The following is a 15,399-nucleotide window of genomic DNA, read 5'->3' on the forward strand; positions in this document are numbered from 1 at the left end:
AATGAGCTGAGATTAGGAGCACACTCTTAAAGGGAGTGCTCCTAATCTCAGTTTGTTACCAATATAAAAGACACCTGTCCACAGAAGCAATCAATCAATCAGATTCCAAACTCTCCACCATGGCCAAGACCAAAGAGCTCTCCAAGGATGTCAATGACAAGATTGTAGACCTACACAAGGCTGGAGTGGGCTACAAGACCATCGCCAAGCACCTTGGTGAGAAGGTGACAACAGTTGGTGCGATTATTCGCAAATGGAAGAAACACAATAGTACTGTCAGTCTCCCTCGGCCTGGGGCTCCATGCAAGATCTCACCTCGTGGAGTTGCAATGATCATGAGAACGGTGAGGAATCAGCCCGAACAACACAGGAAGATCTTGTTAATGATCTCAAGGCAGCTGGGACCATAGTCACCAAGAAAACAATTGGTAACACACTACGCCGTGAAGGACTGAAATCCTGCAGCGCCCGCAAGGTCCCCCTGCTCAAGAAAGCATATATACAGGCCCGTCTGAAGTTTGCCAATGAACATCTGAATGATTCAGAGGAGAACTGGGTGAAAGTGTTACGGTTTCGGTCAGATGAGACCAAAATCGAGCTCTTTGGCATCAACTCAAATCGCCGTGTTTGGAGGAGGAGGAATGCTGCCTATTACCCCAAGAACACCATCCCCATCGTCAAACATGGAGGTGGAAACATTATACTTTGGGGATGTTTTTCTGCTAAGGGGACAGGACAACTTCACCGCATCAAAGGGACGATGGACGGGGCCATGTACCGTCAAATCTTGGGTGAGAACCTCCTTCCCTAAACCAGGGCATTGAAAATAGGTTGTGGATGGGGATTCCAGCATGACAATGACCCAAAACACACGGCCAAGGCAACAAAGGAGTGGCCCAAGAAGAAGCACATTAAGGTCCTGGAGTGGCCTAGATAGTCTCCAGACCTTAATCCCATAGAAAATCTGTGGAGGGAGCTGAAGGTTCGAGTTGCCAAACGTCAGCCTCGAAACCTTAATGACTTGGAGAAGATCTGCAAAGAGGAGTGGGACAAAATCCCTCCTGAGATGTGTGCAAACCTGGTGGCCAACTACAAGAAACGTCTGACCTCTGTGATTGCTAACAAGGGTTTTGCCACCAAGTACTAAGTCATGTTTTGCAGAGGGGTCAAATACTTATTTCCTACATTAAAATGCAAATCAATTTATAACATTTTTGACATGCGTTTTTCTGGATATGTTTGTTGTTATTCTGTCTCTCACATTTCAAATAAACCTACCATTAAAATTATAGACTGATCATGTCTTTGTCAGTGGGCAAACGTACAAAATCAGCAGGGGATCAAATACTTTTATCCCTCACTGTAGGAGGACAGAGAAGAACGTGCGCCCCACCCTGCGAGTCAGTCAGTCATTTCTCCATTACCATCACGTTGTAATGTTGTCATGTCACAGTATCGTGTGGACCAGGGGAGACGTTGGTAGATAAGTGGTTTGGTGTCACAGAGTCTGCATTCCTTATGTCAAAGGAGACTACTGATGTTGATCTTAGAATAATTGATGGACAGGATATTGTGACAGGGGTAAAGGGTAATAACATCAAAGAAAGGCAGTGCCCATGGAGGTTTACCAGATGTCCGTGGAGAAACGTGTAGCAGAGTGCATATACGTTCAGATATCTTCTTTGTTATGGAGTTGGAAGATGGCAGAGGCAGGGCTATGTCCTTCTTCTGTTATAACTAACCATGGTACCATATTAAAATATCTTATATGAACTCCCCATCAAAAGTGTCTAAGCATATCAGTACATTCTTGATCACTTGATACCCTAGAAACTCATCATAACACATCATGTAATAAAATAAAATAGGCTAAAGCAGGCCACATCAAGGCTCTCCTTCCCCCAGAGGAGTCTCACCGCTGGGCCTCGTGGTGACAGGCTCCTCCAGCCTCTCCTTCTCTGTGGGGATGGACATGGGCAGTAGGAGGACCATGCCCAGGCTGGTGCCCACCCACAGGCAGGCGGTGGGCAGCGTGTCACCTTTACGACCGTATGACTCTCCAAACTGCAGCTTGGTCACCGCTTCCTTGGGGTCGCGGTCGATACTGGACACACTGGAGCTCCGCGAGCGGCTGAACGAGTTCTCTCTGCTTTCTGCAATACAGGAGACAGCAGGTTCAAGAAAAAACACTTATGTTCATACACACACACACACACACACAACAGGAGCACACACACACACACAAACACACACATCACATCAAACACACATATTGTGTTAACCCGTTACCTTGCTACCCATTCACATCCTCATTTACATATTTCTAGATTTAGCCTCCTGCCTCCACCATTAAAGTATTCATGTATTGCTCAACAATGATTTGTGCACTTCTTAATGATTTACGACCTCACTATGTGTTGCCTGCTGGCTGGGCTTGTGCACGTCATAACTTAACGTCTTCATAGCCCAAGGTTAATTATTAATGTTTTCATTCAAATAACAAATGGAACAAATTGGAAACGTCTCTAAGCATACTGAAGGCACTGCTCTACTCTGTCTTCACTAACCGTAGAAAAAAAAAATATAAAAAATGCATCCAGAAAAATGAAAATAGCACCAATAATAGCAACATCACATCTTTATACCAGTCTTATGATATTTCACAGTGTCTTGGATTATCAGACGAACAAACAACACTGAGCTAACACACAGTATACAGTTACAGTGGGGGAAAAAAGTATTTAGTCAGCCACCAATTGTGCAAGTTCTCCCACTTAAAAAGATGAGAGAGGCCTGTAATTTTCATCATAGGTACACGTCAACTATGACAGACAAATTGAGAGAAAAAAATCCAGAAAATCACATTGTAGGATTTTTTATGAATTTATTTGCAAATTATGGTGGAAAATAAGTATTTGGTCACCTACAAACAAGCAAGATTTCTGGCTCTCACAGACCTGTAACTTATTCTTTAAGAGGCTCCTCTGTCCTCCACTCATTACCTGTATTAATGGCACCTGTTTGAACTTGTTATCAGTATAATAGACACCTGTCCACAACCTCAAACAGTCACACTCCAAACTCCACTATGGCCAAGACCAAAGAGCTGTCAAAGGACACCAGAAACAAAATTGTAGACCTGCACCAGGCTGGGAAGACTGAATTGCAATAGGTAAGCAGCTTGGTTTGAAGAAATCAACAGTAGGAGCAATTATTAGGAAATGGAAGACATACAAGACCACTGATAATCTCCCTCGATCTGGGGCTCCACGCAAGATCTCACCCCGTGGGGTCAAAATGATCACAAGAACGGTGAGCAAAAATCCCAGAACCACACAGGGGGCCTAGTGAATGACCTGCAGAGAGCTGGGACCAAAGTAACAAAGCCTACCATCAGTAACACACTATGCCGCCAGGGACTCAAATCCTGCAGTTCCAGACGTGTCCCCCTGCTTAAGCCAGTACATGTCCAGGCCCGTTTGAAGTTTGCTAGAGTGCATTTGGATGATCCAGAAGAGGATTGGGAGAATGTCATATGGTCAGATGAAAACAAAATATAACTTTTTGGTAAAAACTCAACTCATCGTGTTTGGAGGACAAAGAATGCTGAGTTGCACCCAAAGAACACCATACCTACTGTGAAGCATAGGGGTGGAAACATCATGCTTTGGGGCTGTTTTTCTGCAAAGGGACCAGGACGACTGATCTGTGTAAAGGAAAGAATGAATGGGGCCATGTATCGTGAGATTTTGAGTGAAAACCTCCTTCCATCAGCAAGGGCATTGAAGATGAAATGTGGCTGGGTCTTTCAGCATGACAATGATCCCAAACACACTGCCCGGGCAATGAAGGAGTGGCTTCGTAAGAAGCATTTCAAGGTCCTGGAGTGGCCCAGCCAGTCTCCAGATCTCAACCCCATAGAAAATCTTTGGAGGGAGTTGAAAGTCCGTGTTGCCCAGCGACAGCCCTAAAACATCACTGCTCTAGAGGAGATCTGCATGGAGGAATGGGCCAAAATACCAGCAACAGTGTGTGAAAACCTTGTGAAGACTTGCAGAAAACGTTTGACCTATGTCATTGCCAACAAAGGGTATATAACAATGTATTGAGAAACTTTTGTTATTGACCAAATACTTATTTTCCACCATAATTTGCAATTAAATTCATAAAAAATCCTACAATGTGATTTTCTGGATTTTTTTTCTCATTTTGTCTGTCATAGTTGACGTGTACCTATGATGAAAATTACAGGCCTCTCTCATCTTTTTAAGTGGGAGAACTTGCACAATTGGTGGCTGACTAAATACTTTTTTTCCCCACTGTACAGTGAGGGAAAAAAGTATTTGATCCCCTGCTGATTTTGTAAGTTTGCCCACTGACAAAGACATTATCAGTCTATCATTTTAATGGTAGGTGTATTTGAACAGTGAGAGACAGAATAACAACAAAAAAATCCAGAAAAACGCATGTCAAAAATGTTATAAATTGATTTGGATTTTAATGAGGGAAATAAGTATTTGACCCCTCTGCAAAACATGACTTAGTACTTGGTGGCAAAACCCTTGTTGGCAATCACAGAGGTCAGATGTTTCTTGTAGTTGGCCACCAGGATTGCACACATCTCAGGAGGGATTTTGTCCCACTCCTCTTTGCAGATCCACTCCAGGACCTTAATGTGCTTCTTCTTGAGCCACTCCTTTGTTGACTTGGCCATGTGTTTTGGATCATTGTCATGATGGAATACCCATCCACGACCCATTTTCAATGCCCTGGCTGAGGGAAGGAGGTTCTCACCCAAGATTTGACGGTACATGGCCCCGTCCATCATCCCTTTGATGCGGTGAAGTTGTCCTGTCCCCTTAGCAGAAAAACACCCCCAAAGCATAATGTTTCCACCTCCATGTTTGACGGTGGGGATGGTGTTCTTGGGGTCATAGGCAGCAGTCCTCCTCCTCCAAACACGGCGAGTTCAGTTGATGCCAAAGAGCTCAATTTTGGTCTCATCTGACCACAACACTTTCACCCAGTTCTCCTCTGAATCATTCAGATGTTCATTGGCAAACTTCAGATGGCCTGTATATGTGCTTTCTTGAGCAGGGGGACCTTGCGGGTGCTGCAGGATTTCAGTCCTTCACAGCATAGTGTGTTATCAATTGTTTTCTTGGTGACTATGGTCCCAGCTGCCTTGAGATCACTGACATGATCCTCCCGTGTAGTTCTGGGCTGATTCCTCACCGTTCTCATGATCATTGCAACTCCACGAGGTGAGATCTTGCATGGAACCCCAGGCCGAGGGAGATTGACAGTTCTTTTGTGTTTCTTCCATTTGCGAATAATCGCCCCAACTGTTGTCACCTTCTCACCAAGCTGCTTGGTGATGGTCTTGTAGCCCATTCCAGCCTTGTGTAGGTCTACAATCTTGTCCCTGACATCCTTGGAGAGCTCTTTGGTCTTGGCCATGGTGGAGAGTTTGGAATCTGATTGATTGATTGCTTCTGTGGACAGGTGTCTTTTATACAGGTAACAAGCTGAGATTAGGAGCACTCCCTTTAAGAGTGTGCTCCTAATCTCAGCTCGTTACCTGTGTAAAAGACACCTGGGAGCCAGAAATATTTCTGAATGAGAGGGGGTCAAATACTTATTTCCCTCATTAAAATGTAAATCAATTTTTAACATTTTTGACATGCGTTTTTCTGGATTTTTTTGTTGTTATTCTGTCTCTCACTGTTCAAAGAAACCTACCATTACAATTATAGACTGATCATTTCTTTGTCAGTGGGCAAACGTACAAAATCAGTTGGGGATCAAATAGTTTTTTCCCTCACTGTATATGTGTTTCTACAGCTGGATGTTCCTACATTCTCAGTCCACACAAGACAAGTGGAATAAGTTTCTGTGACAAATTAATAAGTTGATAAACTGTAATACATCCCCCCTAGGCTGCACTACAGCTGTTCAATGTTCAGCGCAATGCTACACTGCGCAACGACGCTGCCTGCTAGCATCGAGACTAGGATCAGAATGGCTTTAGTTGTCTGGGCTGTGGCTAGAGTGGCAGTCTGTGGTGTGTTTGTGCATGACAGAGCTTGTGGGGGGTTACCTAATGAAAGTCACTCACAGTGGCACTCTGACAGGACGCGGGTACCCCCAAGGGGGCCAAGCAGGGATTTAGTAGGAAGAGGGAGGGGAGGAGGAGAGAGGGAGGGAGGGAGGGAGGGCAATGCTTCAGCAACGCAGACGCACATAGACTGTATAGTGGAGAGACGAGGACAGACACACATTATAGTGGAGAGACGAGGACAGACACACATTATAGTGAAGAGAGGAGGACAGACACACATTATAGTGGAGAGAGGAGGACAGACACACATTATAGTGGAGAGACGAGGACAGACACACATTATAGTGGAGAGAGGAGGACAGACACACATTATAGTGGAGAGAGGAGGAGAGACACACATTATAGTGGAGAGAGGAGGACAGACACACATTATAGTGGAGAGAGGAGGACAGACACACATTATAGTGGAGAGAGGAGGACAGACACATTATAGTGGAGAGAGGAGGACAGACACATTGTAGTGGAGAGAGGAGGACAGACACATTATGGTGGAGAGAGGAGGACAGACACATTATAGTGGAGAGAGGAGGACAGACAGACATTATAGTGGAGAGAGGAGGACAGACACATTATAGTGGAGAGAGGAGGACAGACACATTATAATGGAGAGAGGAGGACAGACACACATTATAGTGGAGAGAGGAGGACAGACACATTATAGTGGAGAGAGGAGGACAGACACATTGTAGTGGAGAGAGGAGGACAGACACATTATGGTGGAGAGAGGAGGACAGACAGACATTATAGTGGAGAGAGGAGGACAGACAGACATTATAGTGGAGAGAGGAGGACAGACAGACATTATAGTGGAGAGAGGAGGACAGACACACATTATAGTGGAGAGAGGAGGACAGACAGACATTATAGTGGAGAGAGGATTACAGTCAGATGCCCTAGAACTACATCTGACAATAACTGAATCACTACTAGAATGAAACCAAGAGGCTTCAGCAAGTTTATACCCCACATACCACCACCGAGATAATCCCTTAGAGTACCCGTCCATTTCACAGAATAACTAGGCTAAACACTAGAGAGGGTATACAGCTTGGAGAATGGCTATGCACCGGACAATGTTACAGCTATAACTATAAGCAGAGTCCATAATTGCCTCTCATGTCGCATTGCTTTAATAATTCATTCTGTCAGACAGGGAGGCATGCGATGTTGTTTACGTTGTCGCCTGGTGTGTGTGTGTTGTGTCGCCTGGTGTGTTTGTGTTGCGTCGCCTGGTGTGTGTGTGTTGTGTCGCCTGTTGTGTGTGTGTTGCGTCGCCTGGTGTTTGTGTGTCGCGTCGCCTGGTGTGTGTGTGTCGCGTTGCCTGGTGTGTGTGTGTCGCGTCGCCTGTTGTGTGTGTGTCGCGTCGCCTGGTGTGTGTGTGTTGCGTCGCCTGGTGTGTGTGTGTTGCGTCGCCTGGTGTGTGTGTGTTGCGTCGCCTGGTGTGTGTGTGTTGCGTCGCCTGGTGTGTGTGTGTTGCGTCGCCTGGTGTGTGTGTGTTGCGTCGCCTGGTGTGTGTGTGTTGCGTCGCCTGGTGTGTGTGTTGTGTCGCCAGGTATGTGTGTGTCGCGTCGCCTGGTGTGTGTGTGTCGCGTCGCCTGGTGTGTGTGTGTTGCGTCGCCTGGTGTGTGTGTGTTGCATCGCCTGGTGTGTGTGTGTTGCGTCGCCTGGTGTGTGTGTCGTGTCGCCTGGTATGTGTGTGTCGCGTCGCCTGGTGTGTGTGTGTCGCGTTGCCTGGTGTGTGTGTGTCGCGTCGCCTGTTGTGTGTGTGTCGCGTCGCCTGGTGTGTGTGTGTCGCGTTGCCTTGTGTGTGTGTTGCGTCGCCTGGTGTGTGTGTGTGTGTTGTGTCGCCTTGTGTGTGTGTTGTGTCGCCTGGTGTGTGTGTGTTGCGTCGCCTGGTGTGTGTGTGTTGCGTCGCCTGGTGTGTGTGTGTTGCGTCACCTGGTGTATGTGTGTTGCGTCGCATGGTGTGTGTGTGTCGCGTCGCCTGGTGTGTGTGTGTCGCGTCGCCTGGTGTGTGTGTGTCGCGTCGCCTGGTGTGTGTGTGTCGCGTCGCCTGGTGTGTGTGTGTCGCGTCGCCTGGTGTGTGTGTGTCGCGTCGCCTGGTGTGTGTGTGTTGCGTCGCCTGGTGTATGTGTGTTGCGTCGCATGGTGTGTGGGCCTCATTAGAGCTCATTGACCATTAAGTATTCCAGTGACCCTTCTGCTGCATCGCCGTGGTAACCCAGTGCTAGCGACAAACTGGAGGGATAAGGGGGTCGCATCGCACTGCCTGATGGGAGTGGCAGCAGAATACACACCATAGATAGTCTCCATGATTTCCCCCATCATTAAAGATTGTGAAAGATAGATAACGAACTGCCCAGGGCATACAGCACTAAAAGGGCTTTATTAAAACCTATTGTCTTCCTGTGTTTTGACATTTTGAAGCCACCATTTTATGATTCACCTGTTGAGCTGTTGGCTGGTTAATGGACAGGTTTGAGTTCATCTGACTAATATATCCTTTTCATATCCAGGCTAATCCTGATTTTGCACTCTGACGACTTGAATACGTTGACAACTGTGATCTTTTGTTAACTACTCTTGGAAAGTCTGTCACACATCCTGCTGTGATTTCATTCCGTAATGAACAGACATCAAGGTTCTGAGTGACAGCGAACTGAACCAAATATTTTCTGGCACTGATATTATTTTCTAAAGGTCATTAATTAATGGAGCTCTGGGAATAAATGTAAAACAGGGATTTATAGCATGTCAGTATCAATTTAGTTAGTAACGAAGCGGTCGCCTTGCCCTGACCTTCATTAAAACATGGAGTGCAAGCTAATGTAGAACACAGCAGAACGGCAGGAAGAACCGCAGGGAAGAACACTGCAGAACCGCAGGACAGAACCACAGGGCAGAACACTGCAGGGCAGAACCGCCAGCCTGCCTCCCAGCTCCATGGGTGCTGCCTCGTGATGGAGGATTTGTTCAGGGGCAGAAATGTGAAAACAGTTTTTGTGAAAAAGTGCAGTATCCTGGTGTGCGTGTGTATCCGTGGTGGCTCCTCAGAGGAGGAAGGGGAGGACCATCCTCCTCAGTGAATTTAATAAAAATAAAAATAGTGAAACTATACTAAGTATATTCAAATTACCAAATAATTGATTAAAACACACTGTTTTGCAATGAAGGTTTACAGTAGCCTCAACAGCACTCTGAAGGGTAGCACCATGGTGTAGCCGGAGGACAGCTAGCTCCTTCCTCCTCTGGGTACATTGACTTCAATACAAAACCTAGTGGGCTCATGGTCATTCTTCCAAAAATAATGAAAAGCAGGAGAGAGAGGTAGCTATATTTGGTTGTGTTTTTTCTTTTTTCTTCTCACTTTCACTTAGCTAGCGAATGCAGCTAGCTAGTTTAGCCTACTCAAACAGAGAGGGATGCTATGCTAGCTAGCTGGCTATAGCTATCCAACACCGTAACTCTTCCAAGTCAAGGTAAGCTTTTGGCTTTTATTAATTTACGGTCTAACTGTTAAACGGCTTTCTGACTGCAAACTGTACTGCATGATTGTAGCGGGTTTACTAATGTGTTAGTTCTCGTAGCTATGTTGACTATGACGTGACATCGATGTAGGCTGTGTGTAGTGGTTAGCGGTCATGATATGAAGGTTTGGCTTGGAAAATTTGAGTATCACGTAGTAGCCTAAACCTATCGATGTTAGTTACATTGAGCTGGTTGAATAGAATATGAATGACAATCATCCAATATGCTGTAATATAAATAAGGCCTTGCTCATGAAAGAAAAACGGCTGTATGTGTGTGCGTGTAAATCCTTAGTGTTCCCTCTCTCTCAGTCCATTTATCTCCCTAATAAACCAACCTCGTCTCAGAGCATTTCATATTATTCTGTACGTAAATCCAAGACACTCTCTTCATTATGATACATTATGTTATGTTTGGTATGGTTAAATAAGAGCGATGGTAACCTTTTATTTTTTATCTTTATTTATTTTTTAGCTTTAATATTGCAGATAGATTGTCGCTTCCATCAATGTAAATGTCTGCATCACTTACAATCCCGAAAAAATCCAGAAAATCACATTGTATGATTTTTAAGTAATTAATTAGCTTTTTATTGCATGACATAAATATTTGATCACCTACCAACCAGTAAGAATTCCGGCTCTCACAGACCTGTTCGTTTTTCTTTAAGAAGCCCTTCTGTTCTCCACTCATTACCTGTATTAACTGCACCTGTTTGAACTCGTTACCTGTATAAAAGACACCTGTCACAATGGCCAAGACCAGAGCGCTGTGTAAGGACATCAGGGTTAAAATTGTAGACCTGCACAAGGCTGGGATGGGCTACAGGACAATAGGCAAGCAGCATGGTGAGAAGGCAACAACTGTTGGCGCAATTATTAGAAAATGGAAGAAGTTCAAGATGACGGTCAATCACCCTCGGTCTGGGGCAAAAATCCAGAAAATCACATTGTATGATTTTTAAGTAATTAATTTGCTTTTTATTGCATGACATAAGTGTTTTGATACATCAGAAAAGCAGAACTTAATATTTGATACAGAAACCTTTGCTTGCAATTACAGAGATCATACGTTTCCTGTAGATCTTGACCAGGTTTGCACACACTGCAGCAGGGATTTTTGCCCACTCCTCCATACAGACCTTCTCCAGATCCTTCATGTTTCGGGGCTGTCGCTGGGCAATACGGACTCTCAGCTCCCTCCAAAGATTTCTATTGGGTTCAGGTCTGGAGACTGGCTAGGCCACTCCAGGACCTTGAGATGCTTCTTACGGAGCCACTCCTTAGTTGCCCTGGCTGTGTGTTTCGGGTCGTTGTCATGCTGGAAGACCCAGCCCCGACCCATCTTCAATGCTCTTACTGAGGGAAGGAGGTTGTTGGCCAAGATCTAGCGATACATGGCCCCTTCCATCCTCCCCTCAATACGGTGCAGTCGTCCTGTCCCCTTTGCAGAAAAGCATCCCCAAATAATGATTTTTCCACCTCCATGCTTCACGGTTGGGATGGTGTTCTTGGGGTTGTACTCATCCTTCTTCTTCCTCCAAACACGGCGAGTGGAGTTTAGACCAAAAAGCTCTATTTTTGTCTCATCAGACCACATGACCTTCTCCCATTCCTCCTCTGGATCATCCAGATGGTCATTGGCAAACTTCAGACGGGCCTGGACATGCACTGTCTTGAGCAGGGGGACCTTGCGTGCGCTGCAGGATTTTAATCCATGACGGCGTAGTGTGTTACTAATGGTTTTCTTTGAGACTGTGGTCCCAGCTCTCTTCAGGTCATTGACAAGGTCCTGCCGTGTAGTTCTGGGCTGATCTCTCACCTTCCTCATGATCATTGATGCCCCACGAGGTGAGATCTTGCATGGAGCACCAGACCGAGGGTGATTGACCGTCATCTTGAACTTCTTCCATTTTCTAATAATTGCGCCAGCAGTTGTTGCCTTCTCACCAAGCTGCTTGCCTATTGTCCTCTAGCCCATCCCAGCCTTGTGCAGGTCTACAATTTTAAACCTGATGTCCTTACACAGCGCTCTGGTCTTGGCCATTGTGGAGAGGTTGGAGTCTGTTTGATTGAGTGTGTGGACAGGTGTCTTTTATACAGGTAACGAGTTCAAACAGGTGCAGTTAATATAGGTAATGAGTGGAGAACAGGAGGGCTTCTTAAAGAATAATCGCACGTGGTGGTTATGATTCTATGTTCATTAGCCAACAAAAGCCTATAATCCTAGGGAAGGCCAGCAGTCTACGATGCAGCAACCAGAGGCGAGTGTTCGACAGAAAGAGGAAGAGGAGCGAGTAAGAGAGATGGAGGAGCCTCTTCAACACATTGAGACCAAGTCTCAGTCCACAAGATCAAGGTCATCAAAACAGTCATGCAGATCCTCAACGGCGAGTTCTGCAGCCATCAAAGCACGTGCCAAAGGCGGACGCAGCGCGTGCTCAAGTCTCCTATGCTGAAAAGGAAGCTTTCGTGACGAAACAAAAGGCGGAACTGGCCTCCAGTTTTTTCAAGAGTTCATTTGTTAGGCTATTGGTTAAAAGTGCAACACATTATTTATTATTGAATTACCTTCGATCTAGTTCAGTCTTATTAATCACTTAATCATGTTTAATAATGATCTCTTAGCTAGCTTGATGACTGTGGGCAATTTTGCTTACTTTTTGTTCTAAATAGATGGCATATTAGTGCGGCAGGTAGCTTAGTGGTTAAGAGCGTTGTGCCAGTAACCGAAAGGTCGCTGGTTCTAATCCCCGAGCCGACTAGGTGAAAAATCTGTCGATGTGCCCTTGAGCAAGGCACTTAACCCTAGTCGCTCTGGATAAGAGCGTCTGCTAGAAAATATATATTCATATATTCATTATATATTGGATTGTCTAAAAATGCAGGAAATGAGCTTTAGATGCTCTTACACCCCCACAAGTATCTTGGGACTCAACTACAGCCGATCTGCTGTCTGTAGTGTCCAAACAGTTTGGGCTACAGGACCCCTCTGTGGAAACGTGAGTCTCACGAACACGTACAGTTGAAGTCGGAAGTTTACATACACACAAACGCCTGAAGGTACCACTTTCATCTGTTCAAACAATAGTACGCAAGTATAAACACCATGGGACTACGCAGGCGTCATACCGCTCAGAAAGGAGACGTGGAACGTACTTTGGTGCGAAAAGTGTAAATCAATCCCAGAACAACAGCAAAGGACCTTGTGAAGATGCTGGAGGAAACAGGTACAAAAGTATCTATATCCACAGTAAAATGAGTCCTATATCGACATAACCTGAAAGGCCGCTCAGCAAGGAAGAAGCCACTGCTCCAAAACCGCCATAAAAAAGCCACACTATGGTTTGCAACTGCACATGGGGACAAAGATCGTACTTTTTGGAGAAATGTCCTCTGGTCTGATGAAACAAAAATAGAACTGTTCGGCCATAATGACCATCGTTATGTTTGGAGGAAAAAGGGGGTTGCTTGCAAGCCGAAGAACACCATCCCAACCGTGAAGCACGGGGGTGGCAGCATCATGCGCTGGCTGTGCTTTGCTGCAGGAGGGACTGGTGCAATCAAAAATAATCACTCAGCATTGTTGGGAAGTAAACATTTGTTATTTATTTTTAGGACATGTATTTAACGCCTTTTAAATACAAATGTTTACTTACAGGACGGGCCCTTCCCAACAATGCTGAGTGATATTTAGAAAAATAATAACACAAGGAATAAATACACAATGAGTAACGATAACTTGTCTATATACAGACCCGAGTACCGAGTCGATGTGCAGGGGTACGAGGTCATTGACCAGGAGGGATATAATACAGGAACCTTCCGTCAGGTATACTCAGTTATGCTAAAATAATAGTCACCAGTTTTTCTTCAGGATAGAAAAGCCATATAGAAGACACAATCAGAGTCAATTAGACAACAGCAGATACCCCACCAAGCCCCACCCCACCAACCCCCACTCCACCAACCCCCACCCCACCAACCCCCGCCCCACCAACCCCCACTCCACCAACCCCCACCCCACCAACCCCCACCCCACCAACCCCCCACCCCACCAACCCCCTACCTGTTGATGACTGGTCGACATGCACTTAGGATGGGCGGATGAGGAGGTTAGGGGAGGAGGGTTTAGGTCAAGGGGAAGGAGACAAGCACACACCTTCACTTAGGATGGGCGGATGAGGAGGTTAGGGGAGGAGGGTTTAGGTCAAGGGAAGGAGACAAGCACACACCTTCACTTAGGATGGGCGGATGAGGAGGTTAGGAGGAGGGTTTAGGTCAAGGGGAAGGAGACAAGCACACACTTTCACTTAGGATGGGCGGATGAGGAGGTTAGGAGGAGGGTTTAGGTCAAGGGGAAGGAGACAAGCACACACCTTCACTTAGGAGGGGCGGATGAGGAGGTTAGGGGAGGAGGGTTTAGGTCAAGGGGAAGGAGACAAGCACACACCTTCACTTAGGAGGGGCGGATGAGGAGGTTAGGGAGGAGGGTTTAGGTCAAGGGGAAGGAGACAAGCACACACCTTCACTTAGGAGGGCGGATGAGGAGGTTAGGGGAGGAGGGTTCAGGTCAAGGGGAAGGAGACAAGCACACACCTTCACTTAGGAGGGGCGGATGAGGAGGTTAGGGGAGGAGGGTTTAGGTCAAGGGGAAGGAGACAAGCACACACCTTCACTTAGGAGGGGCGGATGAGGAGGTTAGGAGGAGGGTTTAGGTCAAGGGGAAGGAGACAAGCACACACCTTCACTTAGGAGGGCGGATGAGGAGGTTAGGAGGAGGGTTTAGGTCAAGGGGAAGGAGACAAGCACACACCTTCACTTAGGAGGGGCGGATGAGGAGGTTAGGGGAGGAGGGTTTAGGTCAAGGGGAAGGAGACAAGCACACACCTTCACTTAGGAGGGGCGGATGAGGAGGTTAGGGGAGGAGGGTTTAGGTCAAGGGGAAGGAGACAAGCACACACCTTCACTTAGGAGGGGCGGATGAGGAGGTTAGGAGGAGGGTTTAGGTCAAGGGGGAAGGAGACAAGCACACACCTTCACTTAGGATGGGCGGATGAGGAGGTTAGGAGGAGGGTTTAGGTCAAGGGGAAGGAGACAAGCACACACCTTCACTTAGGAGGGGCGGATGAGGAGGTTAGGGGGAGGAGGGTTTAGGTCAAGGGGAAGGAGACAAGCACACACCTTCACTTAGGAGGGGGCGGATGAGGAGGTTAGGGGAGGAGGGTTTAGGTCAAGGGGAAGGAGACAAGCACACACCTTCACTTAGGAGGGCGGATGAGGAGGTTAGGAGGAGGGTTTAGGTCAAGGGGAAGGAGACAAGCACACACCTTCACTTAGGAGGGGCGGATGAGGAGGTTAGGGAGGAGGGTTTAGGTCAAGGGGAAGGAGACAAGCACACACCTTCACTTAGGATGGGCGGATGAGGAGGTTAGGAGGAGGGTTTAGGTCAAGGGGAAGGAGACAAGCACACACCTTCACTTAGGAGGGGCGGATGAGGGAGGTTAGGAGGAGGGTTTAGGTCAAGGGGAAGGAGACAAGCACACACCTTCACTTAGGAGGGGCGGATGAGGAGGTTAGGGAGGAGGGTTTAGGTCAAGGGGAAGGAGACAAGCACACACCTTCACTTAGGATGGGCGGATGAGGAGGTTAGGAGGAGGGTTTAGGTCAAGGGGAAGGAGACAAGCACACCCCTTCACTTAGGAGGGCGGATGAGGAGGTTAGGGGAGGAGGGTTTAGGTCAAGGGGAAG

The 15,399-nt window shown here is 46.7% G+C and overlaps 1 pseudogene; it reads right to left on the bottom strand.

Annotated features, from left to right (window-relative positions):
- Positions 1-15,399, bottom strand: part of LOC121536354 — a 106,306-nt pseudogene that overhangs the window by 10,454 nt on the left and 80,453 nt on the right.

Source organism: Coregonus clupeaformis, chromosome 23 (assembly GCF_020615455.1).
Source record: "Coregonus clupeaformis isolate EN_2021a chromosome 23, ASM2061545v1, whole genome shotgun sequence".
NCBI lineage: Eukaryota > Metazoa > Chordata > Actinopteri > Salmoniformes > Salmonidae > Coregonus > Coregonus clupeaformis.